Genomic DNA, 15,521 nt, shown 5'->3' with positions numbered 1-15,521 from the left:
GAGTAGAGCCAGTCAATGAAAAAGGAAATTCCAAGATGCTTAAGCATGAGAAGACGTTCTGCAAGAGAGTTTGGTAGAAAGTCAAAGTGAGAAGGTGGGGTTAAAAACTCGGGTGTCAGAGTTAGAAAGATCCCTACATCAGTATCGTAGTCATAACTCTGTAATCGAGTTGAAGGCTAGCCAGAGCAAAATTGAAGAGCTAAAATGAAAGATAGAAGAACTCAAAACCGCTATACAAAACTGCGAACTTCAAGTTGAACTCTTGGAAGCAAATAATGAACAGTGGCAGGAGCAGCTTCATCGATCTCAAAATCAGGTCAGGGATAGGGATTACGTTATGGGTGCAGCTTTAACTCAAGTACGAGAGGTGGCTGATCATTTCCAAACCTTAGCAGTCCAGGCTGATGTACTGAGTCTGAAATACGAGTTAGAGTCAGATCGAGGCTGAGAGTTAGCTTGGCTTCTTAGGAAGGTCAAGGCCTTAAGTATTAGGGTGAGGCCTTATATGTAATTCATTTTATGTAAAGAAATTTATTTTCTAGAAAAGTTACTCTAATGAAATTAAATCAGAATCAATGCCTTTTTTTTTGCATGCATTTCATGCATTAGCATTACATTGCATCATGTGCGTTAAACCTCACAAAGAGACCTTAAAATCATGGTAGTTACCCTGGAATATCGTTACGGTACACGAGGGAAAACTAAAGCAATGGACCAAAGATTGGAAAAATTAGAGCAAATGCAAAAAAAAAATGCAAGATCAACTGCAAATACATATGCAATAACAATTGGCCAAAATTTAACAAGACATGAGAGAGCAGATGCTAGAATCCCAAAATAATATGATGAGCCAATTAACCCAGTTGCTGATTGGAGGGCTAGAAAAGGAAAGAGCTCTATGCTCAATTCCGGGGACGATAACGAGGACCTTGCTTATCCTTCAGGCTTTACCCCAACAAACACCCAAGCACAACCAAACGCATATCCACAAAGAGTGTCCGTTAACATCAGGTTCCAATATCAGACAGGTACCTCAGCACCAACAAGCTTTCCGACAGGTTCAGGCTCTAAGCCAAGAGACAATCCAGTATATCCCGTTGTCTCTGTTCTTGATGATATAGTAGAAATATAAAAGGCATTGATGCGGTCGTTGAAAGCACCAAAAATATCCTATCCCTAATAAATAATGAAAAAGAATAGTAAAAGGGAAGTAGGGTCAAATCCTCAGGAACTGGATTTGCACAATGTCTTGTTCCGTGAAATCTCAAGCAGAATTTTGTCCAAGAAAACCTACGTTCCTGGAAAAAAAATAAGAAAATAACAGAATTAAAGGTTTGGATCTAGAAACAAAAAATAAAATAAAAACAGAATTAAGAATATTGAATCGAAGATTCGAGAAATTAAAAATAGAGTTGAGAGAAAGAAAATTCTTATGGGAGGTTCTAGCTTCCAGTTGTCTCGTTCCACCTTGGGTTTATTCCTCAGCTTTTAGATGATTCTTCCCAAACTGAATAAGCCAGTTATAGTGGAAGAGGACGCCTACGACCACCAGCTCCAAGGATTTAGACTTACGATTTAGTGTAACCTGACTCTAGCCAACAATCGCTTCTATGGGATCGTCTTATGCTAGATCAACGCTTCTCAATGGCGAATCCCACGCCATTTTGTCTCTTGGGCTCACTAACCCCTGACGCAGTAAGCTAACGAAACGACTGTACAACCTTCCCAAAACTTACAAAGCGGTCGCCTTTGCATACGTTGAAAAGCTTACTTATTAAGGGACATGGATGGAAGCGTCAGCCCCGTAGTGCAGAGAAATGATGAATACTCGGTGAGGAGGCTAAGTACGGATCTAAGCCTCAAGAACCCTTTTTGAGGAATATCGACAACCTTCGGCTAGATGGGTTTAGTGGCTCATGGTTGTGGTGGAAAATAAAATAAATAAAATAAAAATGGAGATTTTATTGAAAGGAAATATGATAAGAACAAAAGCCTAGAATTTTGGGGAGAGAGTGTTTACAGAAAAAGATGGATGATTTTTGAGTCACTTTACCCCCTATTTATAGTGCTAGGGGAGATAGTCTAATCCTACTTAAACTCTCAAAAGATAAATACATTTAATTAAAAATAAATAAAGATAAATAAAATTAAATCCTAAAATTAAATAATCATTAATAATTATCTTAATATTAATTATCCTAATATAATTAAAATAGAGTCCGATAGAATAAAATCTCTTCTTTTTGCATTTCAACCCTTGTTTCCTCCATGCTTGCACTTTTGGCACCAACTTTTCCTTGTGTCACAGATTGGCCCATTTTATCTCTAAATTCATGCTTTTGGCCCTTAATTTTGCTTTTGCCTCAAATTTAGTCTTTATGAGATAAAAGATCATAAATAGCTCAAATTAGCGGGATCATACTCAGAATAAATACATAATTAATACATAAAAATACTTGATTCTAGAGTGTTATCAGGCATGATAGGAGCTTCCAAAGTAACTTGAAGATCGATGCAGATGGCTAGAAGAGAAATTCAAGGCATTGGAAAGCGCTAATTACCATGGTGAAATTAATGCTAAAGACTTAAGCCTGGTTCCAGATCTAGTGCTCCCGCCCAAGTTTAAGACCTTAGAGTTTGAGAAATATAATGGGACTAGCTGCCCCGAAGCTCACATTATGATGTTCTATCGGAGGATGATAGGATATGTTAATAATGATAAGTTGTTAATTCACTGTTTCCAAAACAGCCTGACCGGGGCTGCGGCCAAATGGTATAATCAGTTAAGCCATGCCCAAATTAATTCATGGAAGGACCTGACACAGGCCTTCATGAAACAATATGGCCACTAACAGATATGTCATCTGACAGAATCACACAACAAAATGTGGAGAAAAAACTAAGCTAGAGCTTCAGGCAATATGCTCAAAGGTGGAGGGAAGTCACCATGCAAGTCCAACCACCTCTGCTAGAAAAGGAAATGACAATGCTCTTCATTAATACCCTGAAGGCTCTATTCATTAATCACATGCTGTGAAGCACAACTAAGAGTTTCTCGGATATAGTAATGTCCGGTGAGATGATAGAAAATGTAATAATGTGTGGAAAAATAGAATTCGGGGAAAATTCCAAGAGAACGACCCAGAGAAAGAAGGAAAATAAAGTAAAAAATGCGAGCGTGTATAAAAAGGGCTATTCAAAGCCGATCACTATAAGCCAGCCAAGGGCAGTGGCTACTAGCCATCAAGGCCTCCCAAGGCAAGAATCCAACACAAGGTAGAATATGAAGAAACTCTAATTTACACCCATCCCGATGACGTATAGGGAGTTCTACCAAAATTTGTTTGATGCACATGTAGTATCCCTTTTCTACCTAAAACCTATGCAACCTCCATTCCCTAAATGGTATGATGCGAACGCCTAATGCGAATACCATGCGGGAATTACGGGACACTCGATCGAGAACTGCACCACTTTCAAAAAGTTAATCGAAAGACTCGTCAAAATGGGCATTGTGAGATTTAATGATCCATTTGGTGTAGAGAATCCGTTATCCAACCATTCTGAAAAAGGGGTAAACGCAATAATTGAGAATACAGGGAAGAGAATCAAGATGAATATAACAGAAGTGAAAACCCCACTTAGAGGGGTTTGGAAGAAAATGGTAGAAAAAGGATTAATCACATAGGATTTAGGGGAGAAATCTCGAGAAGCAAGAAATTACTGTGAGTTCCATGATGAAGAAGGTCATGAGATTCAAAGATGCAGTGAATTCAGGGCCCTAATATAAGATCTGATAGACAATAATGAGCTAGAATTCTTTGAGTATACCGAAGGCCGAGAAGGAGATATGTGTGCACCTCAGAAGAAAAATCGACAGAGAAGGTCTATAAGGCCAATCCCTCGTTGGTAATCATCTCACGACCAAGAATCAATGAAGCCGTAGCAAAAATTACACCATGGGTCATAATCCAGAAACCCGTAGCTTTTTCCTATAAAGACAGTAAAAGGGTTCCTTGGAATTATAACTGCAATGTAACGATCCTGGGGGAGGAGAACGTGGTTAGCACCTCGGAAGAAGGACAAGACGTGGGTTTCTATACATGCAACGGAAGACGTTATGATACACTAAAAATAAAAGCTGAACTTGTTAAAAGAAAATCATTGGCAATTGAACAGAAGAAAGAGAAGCCGACCAGACTTGAATCGCCTGATAATGAGAAAGTAACTGAGAAAGAAGCTAAGGAATTCTTAAAATTTCTAAAACACAGTGAGTATAGTGTCATAGAAAAACTACACAAACAACCAACTCACATATCAGTACTGAATTTACCCTTAAACTCAGAGACACATCCTAGTGCGCTGATGAAAGTATTAAATGAAACCTATGTCACTGATGATATCTCCATAAACAAGCTAAACCATCTTGTCAACAATAAAAGTGTCGGTAATTTTATCTTTTTTAATAACGATGAGATACTGTCAGAAGGCATGAGATCCACAAAGGCTCTTTATATCACCATCTGCTGCAAGGGGTATACATTGCCAGAGGTATTGATTGACAATGGATTTGCACTGAATGTCCTGCCTCTGTCCACACTGAATAGGTTACCTGTGGACAGTTCTCATATGAAGATGTGCCAAAACATAGTGAGAGCATTCGACGGTAATGAAAGGAAAGTAATGGGAAGGATTGAGATTCCTCTTTTGATCGGGCCAAACACGTACGAGGTAGACTTCTTGGTGATGGACATCAAGCCTTCTTACAATTGCTTATTGAGGAGGCCTTGGATTCACTCAGCAGGGGCAGTACCGTCATCACTGCACCAAAAGCTAAAGTTGGTAACAATGGGATGACTGGTAACGATAAATACGAAAGAAAACATTATTGTATCTGTTACCAGTTATGCACCATACATAGAGGAAGATGATGAAGCGATAGAATGTTCATTTTGATCGCTAGAATTTATGAATGCAACCTTTATTGTCGAAGGAAACAAGATCCCAATACCCAAAATATCCAAAGCTACGAGGATGAGCCTACAACTAACGGTAGAAAAAGGAGCGTTTCCGGGAAGAGGACTTGGGAAATACCTCCAAGAAAGAGCCGATGTATCAATCTTGACAGACAAACGGGATCGCTTTGGCTTGGGATATAAGCCAGATGTGAAGCAAAGGAAGGAGTTGGAGAAGAAGCAAGAGAGGAGAAGAGCACGACTAAGCGAGGTAAAGGTCAAATGGGAACCAATGACCTTTCCCCATATGTCTAGAACATTTGTGTAAGGAGGAATTATTTACCCTGAACGGAAGATGACAAGAAAAGAAACTGCTGGAGAAATGATGAGAAATCTGAACACCAACATCATATCTAAAGAGGGAATTTTGGAAGAAAATTTATCGGGCATTCGCCCTTATGTACCTGGAAGTGTTCTGAACAATTAAACTACAGAATAGATTCATGTAGTTTTTAAAGCTAATTTAGAGTCTCTAGATATCAATGATATGAGCGACGTTACTACTGACTCGAAATTTCCTTGTGAACGAGATATGTTTCTAGAGGAACCTCAGGACTTTGGAGATAATAGAGATTGTAACATATCTCCTGATTTGTTAAGAATGGTAGGACAAGAGTAGAAATAGATTCTACCTCACAAAGAGTCAGTAGAAATTGTGAACTTGAGAGACGGACAAGAAAAGAAAGAAGTAAAGATCGGAGCATGCATTACCACAGAAACAAAGCGGGACCTTATTGAGTTACTCTAAGAATTCAAAGATGTTTTCGCATGGTCGTATCAAGACATGCCTAGTCTAAGTACTGATATCGTGGTACATCGACTCCCCATAAAAGAAGAGTGTAAGCCAGTTCAACAGAAGCTCCGAAGGATGAGACCCAATGTTGTGATGAAAATAAAAGAAGAAGTCAAGAAGCAATTCGATACTGGTTTCTTACAAGTGGTCAAATACTCAGAATAGGTAGCCAATATTGTCCTTGTCCTTAAAAAAGATGGAAAAGTACGAATGTGCGTAGACTACAGAGGTTTAAACAAGGCCAACCCAAAAGATAATTTCCCATTGCCTCACATCGACGCCTTAGTGGATAACACGACAGGTTACTCACTGTTCTCCTTCATGGATGGCTTATTAGGATAAAACTAGATAAAGATGCACTATGAAGACATGGAAAAGACCACATTTGTAACCATGTAGGGAACATTCTGCTAGAAAGTAATGTCATTTGGACTGAAAAATGCGGGAGCGACATATCAAAGAGCCATGGTAACACTGTTCCATGATATGATACACAAAGAAATCAAAGTTTATGTTGACGATATAATTGCAAAATCCCGAACAGAAAAGGAGAATGTACAAGTTGTGAGGAAATTGTTCTTGAGATTGAGAGAATTCCAGCTAAAGCTCAATCCAGCAAAATGTACCTTTGGGGCTAGGTTGGAAAAATTGCTAGGCTTTGTAGTCAACGAGAAGGGGATCGAAATTGACTCGAATAAAGTCAAAGCTATACAGGAGTTGTCTCCGTCGCGCACTCAAAAAGAAGTCCGAGGTTTCCTAGGAAGACTAAATTACATTACCCGGTTTATTTCACAACTAACCGAGAAATGTGACCCCATATTCCGTCTTCTCAAGAAACACAATCTAGATGTATGAGATGACGAATACTAGAAAACTTTTGAAAAGGTTAATCAATACATGTTTAATGCCCCAGTGTTGACGCCACCTAGTCTAGATAAGTCACTGATACTTTATTTGGCAGTATTTGAGAATTCTATGAGATGTGTGCTTGGCCAACACGATGAGTTTGGAAGGAAAGAAAGGGCGATATACTACCTCAGTAAGAAGTTCACTAAATGTGAGATAAGGTACTCGCCGATTGAAAAATTGTGTTGTGCCTTAATCTGAACAATTAGAAGATTGAGACAGTTCATGTTGTACCACACAACTTGGCTCATTTCGGAACTGAACCCTCTAAAGTACATGATGGAGTCGACTGCTTTGAATGGAAGGATGGTTTGATAGCAAATTCTACTTTTCGAATTTGAGATAGTCTATGTGAATCAGAAAGCTGTAAAAGGGAGTGCAATAGCAAATTTTCTAGCCAGTATAGCTTTAGAGGATTACGAGCTCTTAAACTTTGATTTCCCAAACGAAGATCTAATGTATGTTGCCACCACTGAAGAAGACTCTCAAGAAAGGCATCCTTGGAAACTAAACTTCGACGGAGCCTCAAATACTGTGGGTAATGGAATTGGGGCAGTCTTGGTATCCCCAAATGGAGATCATTATCCCTTTACTAGTAAATTGGATTTTGATTACACAAATAACATGGCAGAATACGGAGCATGTATAATGGGTATCCATACAACCATAGAACGCAATGTTAAAATACTGGAGGTATATGGGGACTCTACGCTAGTGATCTATCAACTTAAAGGTGAATGAGAGACAAGGGATCCCAAGTTGATCGATTATCGAAAGTTGGTCCTTGAATTAATTAAAAAGTTTGATGATATCACCTTCTGCTACCTCTCGCGAGAAGAAAATCAGATGGCTAATGCCTTAGCAACTTTAGCTTCCATGGTCAAGGTGAACAAACAAGAGGATGTGAAACATATCCAGATGAGTATTTATGAGGCTCCTGCTCATTGTCACAACATCGAAGAAGAAGAAGAAAATGATGATCACCTTTGGTACCATGGTATGTGAAAAATCATGAATATCCTGACCAAGCAGCTGAGAATGATAAAACAACATTAAGAAGGCTAGCCAGTGATTACGTCTTAGACGGGGAGATCCTATACAAAAGAAGAAAGAATCAGGTGCTACTAAGACGTATATGTTAGAGTATGCCCAAAGATCAATCATGAGATGGTTGTAATAACATACTTGATTTATCATGTTTATTAATATAAGGCGTTATCATTATTATTTCAGTTTCTTTTCTGTGTATATAAATAAACTGTTTTATAATAATGTCCTGAGAATAATATGATTATTCTTAAAAGTTCCTTAGTCAAGTATTATTGTTGGATAGGACAACGATAATGCATTAAGACTAACGTGTAGTTGATTGATGATAAAGAGTTGTCATTGATATGGAATGTCAAAATCATTACATGAATATGTGTGTTAGAGAACAACATATTGGATGACCCGTTATGAGTATGTTTCTTGGATTATTATGTAATTGTCACGACATTACTCATAATGATTAATATTTATATGATCCTCGGACTTGAGATCATCATAATCCCAACATCGTGAGTTGTATATTTTGATACGATCAAACGTACCGTGAATCGGTTGTTCTATAAAGACGATGTTGGATATACCACAATCTATGTAGAGGATATGGTTGGTCGATATAGGATAAGTCCCTCCTACATAATGGGAGTAATAGCTTAGGCCACTTGATTAAGTAAGACTAGAAATGCATGGCCATGCTCAAATAAGTTGATATTAGATGTCATACTTATTTGTATATCGTAGTCTACTTAAGAGATCAAGGAACATGGAATGGACAATGCAAGTGTGACTATTCCATGACTTGTGTCCAATCCAGAGATAAATGACTTAAGGATTATTGCATAAAAGGTTAATCATAAAAAGGTTATGTCGAATCATGATCTCTTGTGACTTAGGTAGCAATGATGCATTGCTAGATGCCACTCATTGTTCGTAGCATTAGAATCGTTCTAGTGTTACTGCTAACGTTACAAGAACCTACAAGGTCACACCCTATAGTTGAAATGAACGGAATATACCATAGTTGGTATTGTTTTTGGGTCGCTTGAATTAAATTAATTATAGAATTAATTTAATTCGGTAATCAAATTTCAACACATTACGTACAAGGTTGTTGTATGCGATAGTGAGGACATAAATTTGGTTAGCATAAGAATTCAAATAAATATATGGTTTACCGAACTTATATTATAATTAATGTAATTATAATTTTCGGTTTAAAATATTATCATATTTATTTAATTCTTAAAACCCTAAAAACAAAAGGATATAAATAATCACGTTTTTCTTTGTTTGAGTCTAACACCGCATAAGAAAATAACTCTCAAAATTATTTTGGGGATTCCTTCCGTTCAGTAGTCAATGGGTGGATTACGTAGAGACCGGATCACGATAGATTGCGGTTTTGGTTCGACAATGATCGGACTACTTGTTGTTGAGGTGTTCTTGTCTACTCGAATAAACATTAGATAAATTCGTAACCTTGATCACCCCGATTCGTTCCTCACACATGGATCCATGGTTAGGGTCGCCGATTTTAATTTTTCCGCTGCGCCGTAGGGGTGCCGGCGATCCAACAGTATAGACGCTATCGAGGCTAAGAAAATCTTAGAGGAAGTCTATGAGGGTGTCTGCGGAACACATGCTAATGGGTTTACGATGGCCAGGAAAATTATGAGATTCAGGTATTATTGGTCCACAATGGAAGGGGATTACATCAGTTCTACCAAGAAGTGCTATAAGTGCCAAATTTATGGGGACAAGATTCATGTGCCTCCTTCACCTCTTCATGTTATGACTTCTCCATGACTTTTCTCTATGTAGGGCATGGATGTCATTGGGCCAATCTTGGTAAAAGCTTCTAACGGCCATCAATTCATCTTTGTGGTCATTGATTACTTCACCAAGTAGGTAGAGGATGCTTCATACGTCAATGTCACAAAGTCGGTAGTCAGCAAGTTGTTAAAGAAGGAGATCATATGTCGATATGGCGTGCCAGAAAGGATCATATCGAACAATGCATTAAATTTAAACAACAGCACGATAGCAAATGTCTGCAGTCAGTTCAAAATTAAACACCACAACTCATCACCATATCACCTAAAAATGAATGGTACAGTTGAGGCAACTAATAAGAATATCAAGATGATTGTAGGAAAAATGATTGAGACTTATAGAGATTGGCATGAGAAGTTACCATTTGCTCTTCATGCTTATCGTACATCAGTCAGGACCTCTATCGGGACAACTCCTTTCTCCTTGGTTTATGGAATGGAAGTAGTTTTACCCATCAAAGTTGAGATTCCTTCCCTTCGAGTCTTGTTGGAGCTGAAGTTGGATGAAGTAGAATGGGTTTAATCCCGATATGATCAGTTAAATTTTATTGAAAAGAAGAGGTTGAAAGCTATCCGTCATGGTCAAATGTACCAAAAACGAGTGATGCGAGCTTACAACAAAAATGTTCGCCTTAGAAAATTTTATGAGAGGGACTTGGTATTGAAGAAGATCCTTCCCATACAAAAGGACTTCAAAGGAAAATGGATGCCAAATTGGGAAGGACCTTATGTGGTAAAGAAGGCCTTCCCTAGAGGAGCATTGATATTGACCGAGATGGATGGCAAGAACCTACCTAATCCAGTGAATTCGGACTCAGTCAAGAAGTACTTCACCTAAAATAAAAAAGGAAGAGGCCAAGGCGAAAACTCGTAAAAGAGCGCCTTGAGACCAAATGGGTTTTGAATTAAAAACCCCTGAAAGGACAATTCAAATTTTGATCAAAGATGAGGCACGCGGTAGTCTTGTTTTCTTCGAATTAACAAGAAAGAGAGATGCTACATCTTGGGGCATCAACAAAGTACTCTAGATTCTCTAAACACATGCTGAACTCAAAATGGTCCTCAAGAAATTCGGGTAAAGAAGCTCATGCTGCGATATTTGGGGCACCTATTTCTTCTTACTTATTTTGCATTTCAACAATGTTTGCTTTCTTTGATTAATTTATTATTCTCAAATTATGTTCCTGATAAATTTCAGTTTTGTCCATCATTATGATCTTTTTCAAGCATTTTGCGTTGAAATAACGATTAATGGGCTAATAATACTTTCATAAAAGGGTTTTGCATATTGCTCTGAAAAGTTTCCTAAATAGTACAAGAACCTAAAATAGGACCATTGGTCAAGACTAACCAAATTTAAGAGTTGGAAACATGTGAGGAAAAATAGCCCAAATTGTGATTATTTTTTTCGATTTCTTGTCAAAGATACCAGCTGAGCAAAAAGGCAGTGTAATACGTCAGTGATAAAACCTCGATGAACAACGAGCAATGTCAACCTAAGCATTAAAAGGGGATCATCCTCGAAAAATGACATTCTGCATTCATCATGCATACATATCAAGTTAGGAGTATTTGATTCATTTTGATCAGAACATCCTAATCATTTGCTACGAAATAGACCAATGAAATGAATTTTACAGGTCATGTTACCCAGAGAATGGTATAACAGATCAATGAAGTTACCCATACCCCTGAAGTTGCAGTGGAGCAGGTTGAAGTTACAAGTCTTATCTCCCTGAAGTTACAGTGGAACAGACTGAAGATAGCGAATCTTATTTCCCTAAAGTTGCAGTGGAATAGATTAAAGCTACAAATTACAAATCTTATCTACCTGAAGTTGCAGTGGAGCAGATTGAAGCTATAGATCTTATCTTTCTGAAGTTGCAGTAAAGTAGATTGAAGATAGCAAATCTTATCTCTCTGAAGTTGCAGTAAAGCATATTAAAGCTATAAACCGTATCTTCCTAAAGTTACAGTGGAACAGGTTGAAGTTACAAGTCTTATCTCCCTAAAGTTGCAGTAGAACAGACTGAAGGTTACAAATATTGTCTCCCTGAAGTTATAGTGGGGCAGGTTGAAGTTATAGATCTTATCTCCCTAAAGCTGTAGTGGAGTAGATCAGAGATAGCAAATCTTATCTCTCTGAAGTTGTAGTAGAGCAGATTAAAGCTATAAACCTTATATTCTTGAAGTTGCAGTGGAGCTGGTTAAAAATAAACAAATCTTATCTCCCTGAAGTTGCAATAGAGTAAATAGGAGATAGCAAATCTTATCTCTCTGAAATTGCAATAAAGCAGATTAAAGCTATAAACCTTATCTCTTTGAAGTTGTAGTGGAGAAAATTAAAAATAAACAAATCTTATCTCCTTGAAATTGCAGTGAAGCAGATTGAAGATAAGCTACAAATCTTATCTCCTTGAAGTTGCAGTGGAGCAAATTAAAGCCGCAAACCTTTTCTCCCTAAAATTGCAGTGGAGCAGGTTACAAATAACAAATCTTATCTTTTTCAAGTTGCAGCAGAGCAGATTAAAGCTACACACTTTATCTCTCTTAGTTTGTAGTAAAACAGATAGAAGACACAAACCTCCTCTCCTTGAAGTTGCAGCTGAGCAAATTGAAGCTATAAGTCTTATCTCTCTGAAGTTACAGTGGAATGGATCGAAGCTACAAGTCTTATCTCCCTAAAGTTGTAGTGGAGTGGTCGAAGCGACAATTCCTATACCCCTGAAGATACAGTGGGTTCGAATGAGGCTACCTGAAGAAGAGAAGCACCCAAAGAAGTCAAGACTCGACAAGACTAGGCAAAATTAGCCCTTCAAAAGTCTTTGCTCCATTCTCGTTACACGAAAATAAACAAAGAGAGGCAGCTGTTGTAGGCTAATTCTGCCTGGGGCCTATAAAGAATAAAACCCAATACAACCCCATTACAATCCAAACTAAACCAATTACAGACCCAACAAAAACCAGACAGGCCCAAAACCAAAATTTCCCAATTCAAGCCCAATTAGCCCAATACCCAAAAAATAGAAAAACAAAAAGAAAACCCTAGCCCGTGCCGCCCCTAACTTCCCTAGGTCTGCCACCGCCTCTACCACCTCTGTCAGCACCGCCCTCCACTTGGACCTCCAACTGTAAAGACTAAAAGCAAAACTGACAGCAAATATACAAAAATAGATTAAAACTTTGTAAAATGGCTATATAAGCCATGAAAAACCATTGTAATTTTGTCCCCGAAATTTTTTCTTGAATACAACAAAAACATATTCAAGTATACAAACAACAAAAAGCAAAGAAAAAACAAAGTTAGAAACGTGCAAAGGTCATTTTTATTTTCTTTATTTTCCTGTTTTTGAAACTATTTATATTCAAAAATTTCTATTTTCCTTTTGTTTTCAAAAACTATATATATATCAAATATATTATAAAAAGGGGACGAAAACTTTACCTGAGGCATCCGACCACCGTCCACGGCGGAGGCGCGGCAAAGCCACGGCAGTCCTCTTTGGGCGAATTCTGTGCTTCGGCCAGAGGGAGAATGGAGAGCTTTTCCAGTTTTTTTTTGAAAACAAGGGCTAAATGATTTTTTTTGTTGAAAAAATTAACTTATATAGGCCCCCTAAAACAACGTCGTTTTGAGATTGGCTTCAAACGGCCAAAACGACGTCGTTTTGGGACAACCCGATTACCCGACCCATTAACCCCTAGGATTCACTTGGTTTTTAATGGAAGGGCTAATTGCGTCTTTAGCCCTTCCGCTTTTTTATTGTTTTCAATTAAGTTTCTTTCATTTTTAATTTTTGCTCTATAATTTATTTCAACTTTTAAATTGGTCCACCTTGAAGCTGTGCGTTTTGGAAGGTGGGGATTATTGCCCATTTTGGTCCCTCCTTGTTATTCGCACGTTCTACTTGGTCCTTGTCCTTTTATTTATTTCTGATTTGCCCCAAACTTCTGTTTTCAAACTCAATTTAGCCCTCTTTTTTTTATTTTTGCTATTTTATTATTAAATTAATTAATTTAATATTATTATTACTATTATTATTTTCCTTTTTATTTATTTACTTGTTATTGTTATCATATTATTAAATTAATTAATTTTGTATTATTATTTCTATTATATTTATTTTTACATTTATTTACCTAATATTTTAAATACATATATCCTATTTTATCATATTATATTTATTTATTCAAATTCTTTTATATGATTACAAACGTTAGATTATTCATTATTTTTATTATCATTCATATTATTCTCATTATTATTAGTATTATTATTTTTAAAACCCTTGTATATCCCATTTATTCATATGGTTGTTTCTTTTTTTTTTTTAGTTTGCTTGTTATCTTTCTTTTATCTGTAATCAGCTTGTTTGTTTCGTTAATTCATTATCGTCTTTCCTGCTGTTTTTTAACGCATTTATGTTGTTTCGCATATTATCATCGTGATTTATTTTCACAACAAATTTGTGATACATTAATTTTACTTGATACATAAATTATGAGTTTAAAATAAGTAATACTTCGTATTTTGAGATTCGAAAGGTCGTATCCTAACTTACGGGGTTTTGATTTTCTTGATAAATCCAAATAAACGAAGATTTAAAAAAAACTAAATTTTAAATAATCTCGGGAATCAAAAAAATCGTGTTCTAACTTATGGAATATGATTTCTTTCTAAAACCGAGATAATCGAATATCTTTCAAATAAGTAAATTTTTCAATGTTTATTCTCGTATCGGGAATTTAAGACATTGTGTCCTAACTTACGGGACGTAATTCTCTTTCTCTATTAACGTGAAATATGTCCCCTTTCTAGAAAAATTTTCAATATTTTAACAAAGGATCATATTTTAAATATCTTCAAGATTTTCAATTCTCGGCACTAAAAAAAACACAAAGTAATCAACTAGGTACCAATTTTAGACATTACGAGGGTGCTAATACTTCCTCATGCATAGCCGACTCCCGAACTCGTCTTTTTGAATTTCGTGGACCAAAATCGTTGTTTTAATAAATCAAAACGTTTATTAAAAACAACCATTTTTCGAGGTGACTCTATCCTACCTCATCAAAAAAAGATTGGTGGCGACTCCCATGTTGGTTTTCATTTTCAAAATCAAAGTCGACCCCTTTTACAAAAAAATAATTTCGACACGGTGGGTATATGACTTTTACAATATGTAGCATAATTTACAATAGTGAAATTCATAGCTCAACTAATAGGTAAATGATATCCACTCATCGACATTATATGATAGGTGAAAAGTAAATATGGTTACGATTCATTTGTCTTTGTGATAAATAACTTGATTATTATTTGATAGTAATTGACTTTTCATGAAAAAATGTAATGGTTACCATGAGTTAAAATCAGATTATATTGAGAGAACCAAGTTATTTAAAAGAGTTTTAAGGATATCCTATGAGGGTAACACAATTATGACTAGGTCATTGGACGAGCACTTATTAAGTAAGTTTCATAATGATATGTAATTAAAGAGAGTTCAATCGGGGTTCTATAGTGGAATGACTTTGTGACTAAATAAGTTTATAATTAATAGGTAAAAATTGAAACTTAATTATAAATTATTTGAATCCTAATTATATATGTTTAATTGGTCATTCCAGTAGTTTATTGAAACTAGAATTGAATTGCATGTAAAACCAAATGAATATAAATGAATGGAAATGATGAAGTTAGAGAAATGAGTTGCATTCGCAAATGAATGTGTTTTCTCACTAAGTATAGAAATGACTTGAGAAATAATTTAAGATTTTTAAATTATTATTTAATTAATTATAAATAATTGAAGTTCAAAAGTGAAAGTTAATTAATCATTATGAATCTGTTGAATATGAAAATTGAATATATTTCTTTATAAATTTGACCCAAATGGTTGTCGTCACCATAGACCATGTGTGGCC

Source organism: Gossypium raimondii, chromosome 12 (assembly GCF_025698545.1).
Source record: "Gossypium raimondii isolate GPD5lz chromosome 12, ASM2569854v1, whole genome shotgun sequence".
NCBI classification, from domain to species: Eukaryota; Viridiplantae; Streptophyta; class Magnoliopsida; order Malvales; family Malvaceae; genus Gossypium; species Gossypium raimondii.
The sequence above is the reverse complement of the archived record's forward strand: the minus strand, read 5'-3'. Positions refer to the sequence as shown.